General features: G+C 42.7%; 1 protein-coding gene across 3 annotated transcripts in view; it reads right to left on the reverse strand.

Annotated features, from left to right (window-relative positions):
- The window catches only part of ADCY7 (adenylate cyclase 7), a 59,104-nt gene extending 49,240 nt beyond the window's left edge, over positions 1 to 9,864 (reverse strand). For 2 of the 3 annotated variants that reach the window (XM_054296256.1, XM_054296254.1), the window contains exon 1: positions 9,797 to 9,864. The gene's annotated coding sequence lies outside the window, so the exon portion shown is untranslated. The remainder of the gene's footprint in view (positions 1 to 9,796) is intronic. The other variant, XM_054296255.1, reaches the window with a different exon arrangement.
- Between the last annotated feature and the right edge of the window lie 5,788 nt (positions 9,865 to 15,652).

Below are 15,652 nucleotides of genomic sequence, written 5' to 3' on the forward strand. Positions count from 1 at the left end.
TAGGCCCACTGACACAGCATTAGTGTTTTATCAGAATATTAATGTTAGTAGACTTTTTTAGTGAACCCTAAATCACAAAATTGTGCTTTAAGCAAAGCTTTTAGCATTTAACTGCAGAGGAGAACTTGCCTTAGGTCAAAGGTGATAAAAAGTCATAAGACAAGTGAGAAATCAGCATAGAGTTCTGAAAGCCTTTTTTCTTTTTGTAAACAATTCATAAGCAAAAGCTATGCTTGGCAAGGAAGGTGCAATGACCCCTCAGGTTACCATCATGTTATTAAAAACTCACTGCAGCCTATGTTTCATGCTGTTAGCTATATAGCAACATAGAAAGGAAAAAATAATTAATGAATACTTTATAGCAATATAAGCAATCACCCCAAGCAGGTTAGAACTAGAGAAAACTACATCTTGAGATCATTCTGACTCAAATTTTACTTCCAATAAAAAGGTACACAATATAGTTTGTGGGCTACAAATGATCTGCCCAAATTATCAAAGACTTTTTTGAAGGCTACCATGGCAGAGAAAACTGCCTACTTAGTTACACAAACTAATTATCAGCAGATCAATTAATACATGAGGATTAACAGCATGTAAAATTTCCCATTGTAACTGCCAATATGCAAACTCACAGCTTCCTTTAAAGAAAAGCAGAATAATTTGTCTCACATTTACCTTATGTTGGATAACCATATACGCAGGTAATAACTAAGGCATTTTAATTTACCCCCTGACAACATTTTGTGCAGCCATTCTCAGGTTATTGTCTAAAAATGAGTGTGGCCATAATCACCATGTTGCTCCCCTGGTGTAAGAACATACATTTATGTTAGAAGATATCTGGGCAGCCTGTGCGCACTGCTGGGGGAGGTGAGGAAGCTCTGCTCTGTAATCACAAATTCCTTGGGGCTGTCACATATCTTAAGTTTGTCCAGATATTACTAAAGCTCTTTAAAAAGTTAACAGTCCTTCAGGTGACAGGGGACACAGGGAGGGCTGGCTATGGCACTGCTCTGAGGCAGGAGCAGCACTCAGTCTCCTGTGCTGAATAAGACACCAACAAAGATCATCCACAATCCCCTGGCTGTTCCCTAGCTGAACAGGTGGGTGGTGCATTTAAAAACCAGTTTTTCAGGTCTGAACTCAAATTGTATAGTAACCATGCAACAGACCACCCGAGGGTCTGTGAGTGGCCAGAGGGTCACAGAGCAGCACAGGGAACGGGAATCAAAGGCTGCTTGATCCTTCTCACAGAGCAAAGAAAAGCCTGTGCTGGGCTGTCAAGTACAGGAACAGGGATATGGGAACCCTGGGAAGCATTGACCAAATCCTAAACACTTCAAAGAGGGAAGATTCAGCAAACAGCATGCTGTATGGTTTGTTTTGCACTGACAGCAGTCACTAGTATCACCTGGAAAACTTCTCTAAAAATTCCCCCCACTACTAGCTCTATGTCTTTGTGACTGTCAGCTACCTCATGCCTCCAAGAGTTAAGTATTTCTAGCTCATGGGACTCCAGAAAAGTTTGTTTCCTTCAAAAAGACAGAGTCAGAACTGATTTTAATATCCAGGTCATTTGTTCCCAAGGTCCAGGCTCAGTGAGTGAGTGCAGAGAGGCAGCACCCAGAACCCTGAAGTGCTTAAAGCACTTGCACATGGGGTGGACACAAATACAGCTGGCTGGTGTCTTGCAAAGAAGGCACAAATCAGGGTGATAGCATCACTAAGCTGCATACAAAAAGAGAACTTATTAAAATTCAACCACAAGGCTGGAAAGAGTGGTGGAGTTGTTCCCCACTCAGAACTGGCACACTTCCCCTGCCCACTGCCAGGCCTCTGCTCTGACAGCACAGTTCAGGTTACAACAATTTAAAAGTATTTCTGGATAACCTGATTTCCAATGTGTTAGGCAGCTGCTTCAGAAGTGCTTTTAAAATACACCAGGTTTCAGAAGACATTTGCTGCCTTCTTCTTTCTGGTCTCTCCAGAGTCCCCTCCCATCAAGGGCACTCACCCAAGCCTGACTCTGGGTCAGGGAAAGCTCTCCCCAAGTCCACTAGAATATCATTATGCAATAATAATACAACAACACTAGGTCTCCTCTGCCTGCAACCCATCCCATTTCTGTGAGGGCAGTGCACACTTAAAGAAACCCTTCCTTCTCCCCCCAATCTCACTTTTTTCATGTTGTGAAAACCCATTTCTAATGAGAACATTTTTATAGCATGTAAAAACTGCAACAACTGATCCATGGCTTACCAATTCCCAGAGCTCCCACACTTTGTACAACCAACATTCCTCAGACTTAACAGCAAGCAGTAAGTTTGGTTGTTCAGGGGTTTTTTTGGCTACTGCTTCTTAAAAAAATGGCTGTTTGTAAATGCACAAGCCCAAAGGATGATGCCTGGGATACTGATACACAGAATACAATGGAGCTGCCATTCAGAAAGATAAAAAACAAGCACAATATTTTGGATTCTGTGGCCTTCAGAACTGATGCTTTAGCTTTCTTTATTAATACCAATAGGTGTTTATGTATCTTTACATATATACATTTTTATTGGCAGCAGAGAGCTCCAGGAAAAGCCTAACCACAGACAATCCAGTTTAAAATAAGTAGAGGAGAATCTATTTCCACGTACAGCTGCCTGGACAAAAGCAGGACAGAAATTAATTCAACATGTAAAACAAGTGTTTCATCCTACTCTGATAAACCAGTTTAGCTACAACTACATCCAAATTCCCTGTGTAAACATGTTTGACAAAAGGTTATGGAATACAGAATTAATATCAGAAAAGAGCAACTCTTATTTCTTGCTTAAATTTGCCCAGAATTTTGAAAAGCAAAACTTTCCCCTTTGTACTCCCAATATACTATTCATTAATTGCAATTTGATCTCTTTTATCTAGAAAGATTATTAAATAATTGGTCTGCACCTGACCAGAAGCAATTAACACCCACATGCAGCTCTGCTCAGACTGACAGCCTGTGTCACTGAATTGTGTTCTACAGCTCCACCAGTGAGCTCTGAACATGCAAGCGATCAACACATCAGCTCACTGGGGAAAATAAAACAGCCTGTGTGGAATTTTGCCTTTTGTGGCACTGTAAAAACTGCATCAAACTGCTCTTACCAAGTCACTACACTGGGGTTTCCTATTTCTTTGAAAGCTAATCATGGTGCTTGTACTGCTTTCAAATCAAGTTCTCACTTTCTCAGAGCATCTCCTAGCTTTGAGTACCTTCCAACATTAATTTTGTGTTATCTAATGTGCCACAACACTGCACAGTCCCAAGCAAATCACAATATACATCAGCTCAATTGCTGCTGTAGCACTACAAAGCATCTTCTGCCTTATTTTAAAAGTGCAGCATCCTGAGGGAGGAGGGGGCTTGTAATTGTTACAATTAACAATCTAAAAATAATAAGTAAAAACTACAACTTTCAAAACAGGATACTCCTCAGGAACTTGACAAAAAAAAAAAGATGATTTTTTAAAAGTACTACAGTGAAATATTTTTATGTTTATTTCCTGCTGTACAAGTAAAACAGAGGAACAGAGCTCACTCTTAAGAAATACTGAAATTGGGATAACAATTCAGCTGGCAATACCTTCAAGCAAAACAGAGTCCAGGTCACTTTTCCAGCATGTTTCAGAAGTATAACTTACTACTTGCATAACCAGGAGCTCAATTACACAGCACAGCCACCACTGACGAGAAGGGAATTGTCCCTGTCTGACTCTAGAAGTTCAACAATATGTTCTGGCCACTTCCTCTGCCTGGTTGTTCTGTTCCTACAGAGGAAAAAAAAAATCATACTTCAAAAATGCTTATCCTATGAAAAAAACCTGCATTTTGTCCATTTAGCTTCATGAATCATCCCTGCAGCAGGTCAGATGAGCACCAGGGCTGACTCCAGGGTGGGGTGGAAGCACAGGGGCAGGAAGTGAACAGAGCTGCTGGCTTTTAGTGACAGCTGCTCCTTGAGCCAGCTTAGCTGCACCCTAAAAATCACAGCCTTCAGTGTGCTTACTTCTGTGTTCATAGTTAAAGTCATCTATTTCTAGGAAAAAACCCCACTTTTTAAACCCAATCATCAGTCACTGTAACAAAAAAAGTGATCAGAAAGGGATTTAGAGTTCCCAGAATGTTCCCAAAAGAGGCTGTTCCCTCCTGTATAGACATAAGACCTTACTAGGAAAAAAAAAAAAAAAAAAAAAGAAAAATCATTAACAAGGTGGATACTTCATATGACAGCAAAACTGGGCCCCAAAACTCAATCTGCTCACAACACTACAAAGTGACTGGTAGTTACGTCAAATCTAGAGGAAGATAAATATTAACCTCAAAACCCAGTTCCTGATGAAAATGTATTAGTAATGCTGACATATATTTAACACATTTTCTGTTATCTTAGTTTATTGCAACAAACATGTTTCTCACAAATAAAGAAATGTTTCTTTCCCTGGCATTGACATACCTGTCATCTTCACAGCTGGAACTGCCAGCAGAGGAGGAGCAGCAGGTCAGGCAAAGAGTGTCAGGAAGTGAGAAAGTTCTGACAGCAGCACCCCAACTTCCTTTCAAATGAGAAAATTGAAACCAAAATTCTCTTCTGCTACTGCAACTTATTTTTTTGATTCATTCCCCTATGTGCCCAGTAGCAACAACAGGGAAAAAGAGAAAGACACACAGAAAAGCTCCAGCACAAAGTTCATCCTCTCTCAACTTGACCCAGTCTGGGTTTTTCCCCACAGCCTGACTAAGCCTGAGCTTGTTTGAGCAAGCAGGTCCTGCCTGAAACACCGCAGCAGATGGGCTCAGGTTGACCTGAGCCAGGTGCTAAGAATATCTGCCATTTAAGTGATCAGGGCTTTATCACCACTTCCATTAATTTCAGCTGAGTTTAAATAAACCCCAGTGAGCTCAGTCTGTCCCAATCCACCTTTGTGAGATCCTTCTGAGCTGTACTCCTTGCCCAGCCCTTCCACGTGCTCTGTCATCCTACTGGAATGCTTGTTCCCTCACCATTTTGGTTACATGGATGGAAAACAGTATTCCAGTAATTAGTCACTGCTAGATGGTTTGATCATCAACTAGTTCTTTCAAAAACTTCGTGAATAAATGCATATTTTTACATAAATAAAGCAGAGAGTGTCCCAGACTGGACATTAAGTAAATAAGTAAATATTGAAACCCAGGCTATATTATAAATGAAGAGCATCATACTACAATATGTTATTCAACTCATTGACATGCTAACTTATCACTATTAGTCATTACAAAAATTCATGGAGTGAAAAGTAACAACCTAAACCCAAAATTAAACAGTCACAGGTAAACTATTTCTACATTTGTCTACCTATGTTGTCTCTTTCCTTGAAATAAAGCATGCAGTCTCAAGACCTGACAACTTTATTAAAGCCCTTTAAAGCATTTTTGTATTGATTCTGAGACTAAGCTTGGGGCTTTATAACAAGCCATTTACAAGGCAACTTTATTAAAAGAAAAAAGTACAGCTATTCTTGCTGAACACCTCAAAAAAATCCGTTCCTCTTGTTGTGTGCTGAATGACACCTTGCATGACAAACAGTACTTGTCTGCGCATCCCACAGAACGGGAGGTGGGACAAAGCCCTGCAGTGCCCTTAAGGGACACAGGACACCGGAGAATGAGCCTGAAATTCACCTCCTTCCCTTCCCTTCCCTTGGCCAGAAGGCTCCAGCAGCAACCTGAGCACAGCAAACACCCAGACACGGCGTGAACCAGCACACAGGAGCACTTGGGGGAGAAGCTGCCAGAAACAGCCAGCTCTGCTCAAAGAAACTTGTCCCCTTTCTCTGACTTACACCAGGCGCAGCCTCGGTAATCTCAGTTATTTCGTGTTTGACTAGAATCATTGCTTATTCACTTTAGTTTTGTGCCCACAGACAGAAGCTAAACACACCCTGTTGGTTCCTTCTCTCTAATTACAGACCAGAAGCCACTTTTAAATGCTGAAAAGAGGATTACAGAACAGCTGCTAAGAGAGGAACATTTTGGCCATTAGCTGTGAAGGAAGCTCTTAGGAAAAGCTGTGCATACAGCCCTGCTGTCACAGGAGAGCCAGCTTTGACTTTGTTCCTTCTTTAAAGCACCAACAGACCTGAAGCCTCTGAACTGCAGGCCCTGTGCTGGAGAAGTCAAACCAGCAGCTTGGCTGCTACAGAGGAGAAGGTTTGTTTATTTTTTATAAAAGTGCTACTGAAAAGAGACTACACAAAACAAAGCTGATGAAGGGCACATTTTGACATGTCATAATTCCAAGGTATTGAGGTAAAGCAATGCTGTGGCGGGAAAAGGAACAGCCACAGGTTCTATTTAAATTCTGCTGTTTACCTATGAGTAATCTAGACAGAATCATTCCACCTTTTACACCCTCATTTTATTAACTGAAGAGGTAACGTTCAGCAGCAGCAACCTACACATGGTGTGCAGGAAATATCATATCATTACAGCACATTTATGCTGTCATATGTTATTATTAAGCGAAGAAAAACAGTTCCAAAGGAAAAATCCAATGTATGGAGCTTGTCCCTCTGCCTGCATATATGGAGCACCCTGCTGCTCAGCACCAAGAGACAGAACCTGGATCCTGTCTGAGGAGCCTCAGGAAGATAGGATGGTGCCAGAGGTGAAAGACAAACAACAACAGTTACTTCAAGTGATTTCCAAGTCTCTGCAGGTAACAATGATAATGATTTTTATTATGAGATAAGAGGGTTGTAAAACTCCTAATTTTTTAAGGCAGTGTTTTCTTCCGGATGAAAATGTTCTGGTTTTGTAAGAGTAGGAGGAAATCCAAGATCTATATCTTTACTATTCTCAAAATGCAAAATATAAAACTCTTTTTTTTTCGCAAGCACAAGACAGACTGTTGGTGAAGTCTGCTGTAACGGCCTGAGGAAGAAGTTACACTTCCTTATTGTAATACAAGATGATCTGAGCACAGTGCTTACAAACTATTTCACACTGTAACATCCTGTCAGCTCAGCAAACAATCATCCTGAAACTGTGCAGATGCTGGTTTAACAGATTATCCCCCTCTTTATAGAAGGTATTCAGCCTTTGACAGAACCGGTTAACTCCTCAAATGGCGTTTTAGACCCTGCGCTGCACAATTTGAATATTGACAGGTTTTGCTAGGGAAGGAGAAGCTCTTTGGCTCAGGCAGGTGCCGGCTTTCACCCGGAGAGCCTCGCGGGGTGAAGGAAGGTCTGTACGGCTGTGGCGGTGCCCAGGTGTCCGGAGCTGCCCGCGGGCTCAGCTGGTGGCGGAGAGCGAAGAACAGGGGAGGGCAGCGAGGGACAGCGGCTCCACAGAGCCTCCCTGACACCATCCCCACCATCCCTCTGCTGGCCCTGCGCACCTCAGCCCCCAGCCCGACCTCCCAGGGCAGTAAAACACTCCTCGATTTACACAAAAAGAGTGGGTATTTCTATACAGAAAAATCCCAAATGACACTTGCAATACGGAAGCTTTGCAGATGCTGAGTGCATTGTATTAATCTGGAACAAATCCAAGTAGTCTGGATCCTTTTTCCTTTTTATCCTTAGGAAGATAAAACGTAGCTTCAGCACAGACTGTAAGACTGCGGGAACAATAACTGGGTGAAATATTTCACCCTATATTTTACAAATGCCATAATAGGTTACAACAAGTAATTTTGCTAAGTTCTGTAACATTAAACCCAAGTCGAAGGTGGAACACAAGAATAAATCTAAGATTTCAATGTAGAGATTTTATTTTAATTCCATGGGGAATACTGTCTCTTTCTATGATTTTAATCTAAGAGCAACTGGCAATTACACAAACACCCACCTTGACATGAAACAGTGATCATCATCCCTAGGCTTATTCCTTAACCTAATTAGCTGTGCAGCAGCACCTGCTCTTTCACTTAGCACGGCCGTGAGGACACAAATACCGACACACATTAGGGAATACCCACACACATCAGGGAATGAAGCCTCTCCCTTGTTTACTCCTAACGGCGTTGGCATTAGCTTCATTAAGAAAAATTTAAGAACTTTAATGGCTGCTTTACAAGAACCCCAAGAACCCCCAATGACCCTAATTGCTGTTACTAATGGCTTCTGGAAGCAGAACTAACATGCCATAATGGCCATCAGAAATCCGTACTGGCTTACTGTTTTCAGAGAGGTATTCCACACGCCCCTCCGTGTCTGTTCCACACTTCTGGAGAGGGGACACTGTCCAGGTGTGGCCACTTTTGCAAAAACACCTCAACAAATTCTTTTTCCATCTACAGAGGATCATGAAAATCCTTCCAGATCAGGACTTAAGATTTGAAAGATCAGGATACCTAAACAAACAAACAAAAAATTTATTTATTTTTCACCTAGACACAAGCATTAAACCCTCCTGGAGTTTTTCTCTTGCTGTCCTGGAATCCTGCTTTAAAATAGTATTGGAAAGTGTTGTTATTAGCCTTCAAAATATATAATAGCTACAGAATTTCTTTATAGTAATTTTCCTTTTTAGACATAAAGACATCAAGTAAACAAGTTCTCCGGTTTTTGCTTTTTTTCTTTCTTCTTCTTTTTTTTCCCCCTTGAGATGAGTTCCTTTTAGAAGTTCCTAGGGCACTCTTTCCTATTAAAAAAAAAAGCCAACACCCCCCCCACCTCCCCACCAAACAAACAAAAAAAATCACCACCCTTTGAACTTCTCCACCATGAATTTCTACCAGAAGCAGGTACATTTACAGCCTATTTTCCACTATGAAGAAATTTTCATATTGCAGTGCCTAGATGCTTTATTTCCTATAATAAATCTCAACCACTTCAGAATCAAATCCAAAGTTTTTGGGTACATTTGTGCGGATTTTCCCCACCTTGTATTTGCATAGCACTTATCACAGCATTGTCTTGGGCCACAACCAAGCATGTCAGGCTCTCAATATAAATAAAATATAAGACATTTGACAGGAGAGAAACAGATTTCTGTGCTGAACCAAATTCAAACACTACACTGCATATTTACTTTGTGTGTCCAAAAAGGGTTTCAAAGTGTCTCTGCCCAGTTCTCAGCACTTGTGCTGACCACATCCTTACTGCTTATGACAGAAGTCTCAGGCTTTACAGACTTGAGTGTAGTCCTGAGTCGCTGGTGATGACATGTCCCTGTCCCAGATATCCTTCACCTGCCACTGGCAAACATCAGATCCCAGCAACAGACCCAATGCTGAACTACATGTTTTAAAGTGTTTTAACCCCTCTATTAACGCTAGTTATAAAAATGCCATAACACATCCCATGGAGATTAGAAATAACTCACCTATTCAGCAGTAAAACAAGACACAAACCAAACTTCTGCAAAAAGGAACAACGCAAACTCCTGATATTTCAAGTTCTCACTGGTATTTAAGTACCTCCTTCAGCAGTTAAAAACCCTATTGTGTTTAAAAAGTGCAATCCAAAAAAGATCTAAAATTCCCTCTACTAAAACCAAGCCAGCTTTTGGCTTTAGAGCGTAGAAGACCACCCCCAACTTCTCCATTCATGTGCCAATACTCAGGCCTCGCAGATTTACTAAATCCGCCTTTTCTGAGCGAAATAAACTTGGAGAAAAGGTTTACGGGCCTCAACATTTGTTCGCCGTTCCCAAGTGTATCAAGTGGTGCCATAAGAGGTAGTAAATAACCATTACACGGGAAACCTATCGAGCCTTCGGCTCCTCCTGCCGCGCTCCGCGACCCCCGAGCCCTCACTCCCGGGGCGCTCTCACCTGCGGCCGGCGAAGAGCAGCAGGCAGCGGCTCGGGGCTGGGGCTGGACCGGGCTCTGCTCTTCCTCCTTCTCCTCCTCCTCCTCCTCCTGCCGCCGCCGCCCGAGGTGTCTCTGGGGCCCGCGGAGCCTCCCCGGCGCGGCGAGGGCGGGACCGCGGCGGCATCGCCCCTCCTGCTCTGCCTCTCCTCCGACTCCGGGAGCGCCGCCGGCCCCGCCGGGGCACGGCCCGAGGGGCTGCCCCACATCGTCCGGGGCTCCCTCACATCGTCAGGGGCTCCTCACATCCTGAGGGGCTCCCGCACATCGTCCGGGGCTCCCCCGATCGTTAGGGGCTCCCCACATCGTGAGGGACTTCCCCCATCGTCAGCGCTCCCCCCTCAGCGCTGCCCCGCTCTGTCCCGCGCAGCCTGGGAGTCCGTGTGTCCCCCCATCAGCGTTCACGATGTGCAGCGGTGGAAACAAAATTCTGCCCGGGACTCTGAAAAATACAAAAGTTTACAGCCACTTTTTTACATCTGGCCGCTGCCGTGGTGGTTCTGGCAGGGCTCCCCACCTCGTCACAGGCATTCAGCACCCGGGAACCAGGGACCTGGCCGGGCTGCACATGAGAGACGCGGCCGTGGCATCCCACAGACCCGGCATCCCACAGCCCCGGGCTCCCTGTGCCCCACTGAGGGACCCGGCTGTGCCACCCCACAGTCCCGGGCTCCCTGTGCCCCACTGAGGGACCTGGCCGTGTTACCCCACAGCCCCGGGCTCCCTGTGCCCCACTGAGGGACCTGGCCATGTTACCCCACAGCCCCGGGCTGCCTGTGCCCCACTGAGGGACCTGGCCATGTTACCCCACAGCCCCGGGCTCCCTGTGCCCCACTGAGGGACCTGGCCGTGTCACCCCACAGCCCTGGGCTCCCTATGCCCCACTGAAGGACCTGGCACTGCCACCCCACAGCCCTGGGCTCCCTGTGCCCCACTGAGGGACCTGGCACTGCCACCCCACAGTCCCGGGCTCCCTGTGCTCCACTGGGGGACCCGGCTGTGCCACCCCACAGCCCCGGGCTCCCTGTGCCCCACTGGGTCTCCCAGACTGTTCCCTGGGACCCTCACCGGGCTGGCAGTGATGCCTCAGAGCATCAAGCCTCCAACATATGGCCGCTAACTCAGACGGAGCCTGGCTCCACCACACCTCAAGTCCAATGCAAAGCTCACTGGAGGCAGCAGAAAGAAATGCTGATTTCCATGGATTTTTGGATTAAGCTTATCTGGTGAGCTGTTAGTCACTGGCAACCGCACACAGCCCATGGCAGGCAGGTGTGTGCCTGGCTACCTGCAGCCACAGCCGTGTGTTAGTCATCCATGGATGTAGCATGACCGCAGCAATACCTTAGTAACCAAATACAGTTTGTATTTGTGCCCTGCCAGCCAGCTGGTGCTTTCCCCTCTCCGTAGGCCCGAGGGATGTGCTGCAGGTGACTCTCAGAGGGAGCAGCAGCTCAGGGCACACATCACAAGCACGACTCTCTGAGCTCCTGTTCCAACATTGCTGGGAAAATGGGAAAGGCTATGTTGTCTGAGACTGCCCAGCTATTAGGATGATTTCAGGCTGAATTTTGGGAAGGAATTTAAATCCAGTTTCAGCTATGTGAGACAATAGATAAAGAATACAGCTGGAGAAGTGGTTACGTACCTGAGGCACAGGACTGAGCAGCAGGAGAGCTGGACTCTGCACCTCTGAACCCTGCCCTACAACGCTGCTACGTGCAGTCTTGGGCTAGGTACCTAATCATACCTTGGTCCTCCCATTCCTGTTTTGGACCTAGCGTCCAAAAGCACTCAGAAATTAGAGGAGCATTCAGATGGAAGTAGCACACAGGCTGCTTAGACCATTTCTTAGGGGAAAGAAGAAGGATCTTCCAGTAAAATTATTGTTTAAAAGAATTGTCTTCACTGGACGTTGGATTAGATAATAACATTTTAAAAACTGCAGGAAATGGAAAATACATTGTTCTGCTGAGATCATAAATGGAGTAGTTTCAGAACAGATGGACTCTATTTATCACTTCATCAGAATTTTGTGGACCTTCCGAGTACACAGATTGCTTAACATTATTTCTGTATACCCACAAAAAGAATTTGCTATCCCAGAGTAAGATCTAAAATTCCTGCATGATTCAACACGACTGCTGACGTTGTAGGGCTTTTTAATGGCAGCAGCTCCAAAGCATTCCAAGTGCTTTATGTACACTGTTGTGTAGATTACTCTTAAACTATCAGCAATTACTGTAACATCTTTTTAGCAAAAAAAAAAAAAAAAAAAAAAAAAAGGAAAAAAACCCAATATATATGGAAATGAATATCCAGCTCCCTGCCTCCTGCACGTGTTCCATACAGACTTCCCCTGCTCTTTTTAGTGCTGCTGAGGTTTCTCTCAGCGCCGGCAGCCGAGGCACAGCCAGGGTGGCTCTCACAAGCAGGTGCTACCACCCCTTACTGGAGAGCAGCTGGCACTGCCGAGAGCGCCGGTGCACTGCTAACGCCACCACCCAGCACGGGGCTCTGTCCTGGGTGAGCAGTGTCACCATCTCACCTGTGCCTTTAGTGGCTTAACTTTTTGCCCTTGTAAATTAATCCAAAATAAATTTCCTATGCATATGAGGTAGCTGTAAAAGTCAGATACTGTGGATATGTAGTCCTTCATTGGAGGTCCTTCTGAAATGCCCAAATTTGAGTACAGCACAGGGTTGTATTTGCTTCTGTGAAAGTTTTCTTCACAGACAAGCAACCTTTATTATTTTCAAGTTCTTGCTTAGAAAATATCCAACAGCTCTACAATGATATGAACATATTGAGCGTATGAAGTCAGAGTATTAAGCACACAAATCCAATCTTTCTCAAGATTTAACTGGATAACAATATCATAAATACTTTTAGAGATTTTGTTAAAATGCAACATATTTTCTGATAAAAATCTAATAAAACAAAATTTTTAGTTTTCTGTGTAAATTATTTGTAGAGAGGATGTTTAAAACAAATGTATCTGCGAAGTGAGTTAAAGAGCATTACAGGAGCCTGTTTTGTACAATTCAGATGTGTGCTTCAGTCTAAATTGCTGCAATATCCAGGGTCATGAATCATTATGAGACAGAGAAAGATCACAATTTTAAAAAGAAGCAGAGATAGAAAAACACAGTAAACTTCAAGTATAATTCTCATGTGAGGGGTTTACATTTTTCTTAGAAAGTCACCATGGGTTGAACCTGCCTTCAGTTTGTGTGTTCATTATTTATTTAGTTCTAAATAATTTTATTTGCAAAATGTATCAACACTCAGATTTTCAGTAGTTCCCATAAATGAGTCAGTTAGGACTCATGAAGTGGTTGCTGACCAAATAAATATGTGACAAAAGCAAATCAGAAATATATTTATAACCTCAGAAAGTATTCTTTTAAACCTTTAGGAAAAATCTGAAAATTATTATAGAGCAGACTCTTTTGTGGGGTAGACATTATACAAAGTACCACAATATGTGAAGTTGTACTTGCAAAATTAGCAGTAGACTTTTAATATATTCACTCCTTTTAAATACTCCTTTGAGGTCCTGGAACATGACAGCATGGGTAGGGTAGCATGCTTTACCATGCTGCCTTTTTGTAGTTCCTCAAATACCCAGAAACCGTGACCAAGACAACCATAATTTCTGTTTTTCATCACTAGTTTCATGATTCTGATTCAGAAAGACAGAAATGAAATATTTTAAATGAACTCTACAGTAGGAAGTATTTATTAGAAAATTGTTTGTTTGTTTGTTTTGGATGAGATTTAGCATCTATTTACCAGTGTGCATCCGCACACACTCCACTCTCTTTGGCCACTGATCAATTTAGAGAATGAGACAAACAACTTGAGTAAATTATTTGCTATTTCCTGTAAAGATATCTAATAATAGAGCAATCCCAACCTGCTAGACACGACATGCTTAGGAAGGATGTAGGAGGACACTGTTTTGAGCTGCTACATTGCTGTCACCCTTATTTTCAGGGCAATATTAGAATCAATTGCTGAAGACTCTAAGGTTTATGCTGCTAAATGCATGAGAATCTCACTGCATCAGTCTGGCCAAAGAGAAGACAGAGTCTCACTGCTGTATTGTGGTTTGCACTTTTGGCTTTTGGATTAATTGACCAAACTTTGGGGAATAATTTGCTGCTTTCTCTAAGCAGAGCAATAGATGTCGTACATGTTTCTCTGGGGACATGAAAGCTATTCAGCTCTCTTGTTATTTGTTTTAAAGTTGTCAAAGACTCTTGGCTGACTTGGAAATATGATTGTGCTTTCCAGCACTCCAGCCTTCATTAAAGTTAGTGGGACAACAAAGAAAGAAAGACTCAAGTGAACAGTTTAGCTCAAGCTCACAGCACTGGGAAATGATAATTGGGGAAGGTACCAAGAGTGCAAAAAAGTGTGTGACTGAGGAGCCTATGCAGAGTTTCTAAAGGAACTGAAGGACTTAGGAATACAAGTCCCATCACTTGCAGCTCCAGAACCTGGGCTAGGAAGTTGTGTTTGAATTCTTGGACAAACAAACAAAAAACCACCTGCATCTCCTCTCCTGTTCATGCTTAAGATTCTATCTATTTTCAGAACAAGAAAATGCACTATTCCTTGAACAATCTGTGGCTGGTTAATTGCTTTAACCTTTTTACCTGACTTGCAGGTGTGATTTGTACTGAACCAAGGGCTATAGATCAGCCTGAACTTTAAATCTTTCTGTATACTGAAGCTGACCTGTAATAAAATGGAACATTTTCTTCTAGAAATTTAATTACTCTCAACAACGACAGAGGACCCAATCTGTGGCTTCCTAGAAAACTGTTAGATGGTCTTTATTGAGGAGTCACTCTTTTTATTAATTGGTAAGTTACACAAGAAAGGAAAATAAATGAAAAGAAGCCATTTCCCTATTAGGGGCCCTAACACTGCAGGTGGAGCTTGTCACAAAATGGAAGATGCTATTGATTGAAGAACACAGAAAAGAACAGATCGTTTTATGTTCACAGTAAATGATAAAACTATTTAGCTAACTGTTTTCAATTTACACTTTCAGTATCTCTGCATTAGTAACCTGCATTAGTATAACTTCTATACTGGAAAGAAAAGAAGAATACTTTGGAAAAATCAGTAAGGAACAAATGGACAATGCATATTACTAGGAGAAAATGCTCTTACGTAAATTGGAATACAATTGTAGAACACAAAGTTCTAAAAGAATCCACTAGGAAACATGGATTTACCAAAAAAACCAAAAAACAACAAAACAACACAACAAACTCAAACCCTCTCATCCCTGTTACAAATCAATTTTAAAAGTGTGTGGACAAACTTCATCTGATTAAATCAATGTGGCCCTATTACAGTGAAACCAACAAAGTAAAATTTATTTCTATTACCTGAGGATGTAGCCTTTCATATTATCTCATTGACCTTTTGGAAGTAGCTTACTTCTTGAAGATTAGTTTATTTAGATCACAATGGGGATTTTAAAAGAGTATACAAAGAGAAAGAAAATACAAATAAAAAGAGAATACAAAGAAAAACATAGACCTCCCTTTCTTTTCCTCTATGCTGAGAAACAGTGTGTTCTCCTCCATGCAGCTGGTATTTTCAAACAAACCAATATAATAACTGCCCCAAACCTGAGAGGGGCTAAAGTGGAAAATACTTTCTTAATATCCTGAAATCAGTGGAAGAACTCCGATTAAATTCAACAAAACCAGGCTGTGGTGATTCTTAGAGTAAGGCAGAAGAGTAACCTCAAATTTCCAACAGCAAAGATTTCTCTCCTTTGCAATAAAATCTTA

The sequence above is a fragment of the Melozone crissalis genome, unplaced genomic scaffold, assembly GCF_028551555.1.
Source record: "Melozone crissalis strain CALT ecotype California unplaced genomic scaffold, PUWL_Pcris_2 ptg000007l_1, whole genome shotgun sequence".
Taxonomy (NCBI): Eukaryota; Metazoa; Chordata; class Aves; order Passeriformes; family Passerellidae; genus Melozone; species Melozone crissalis.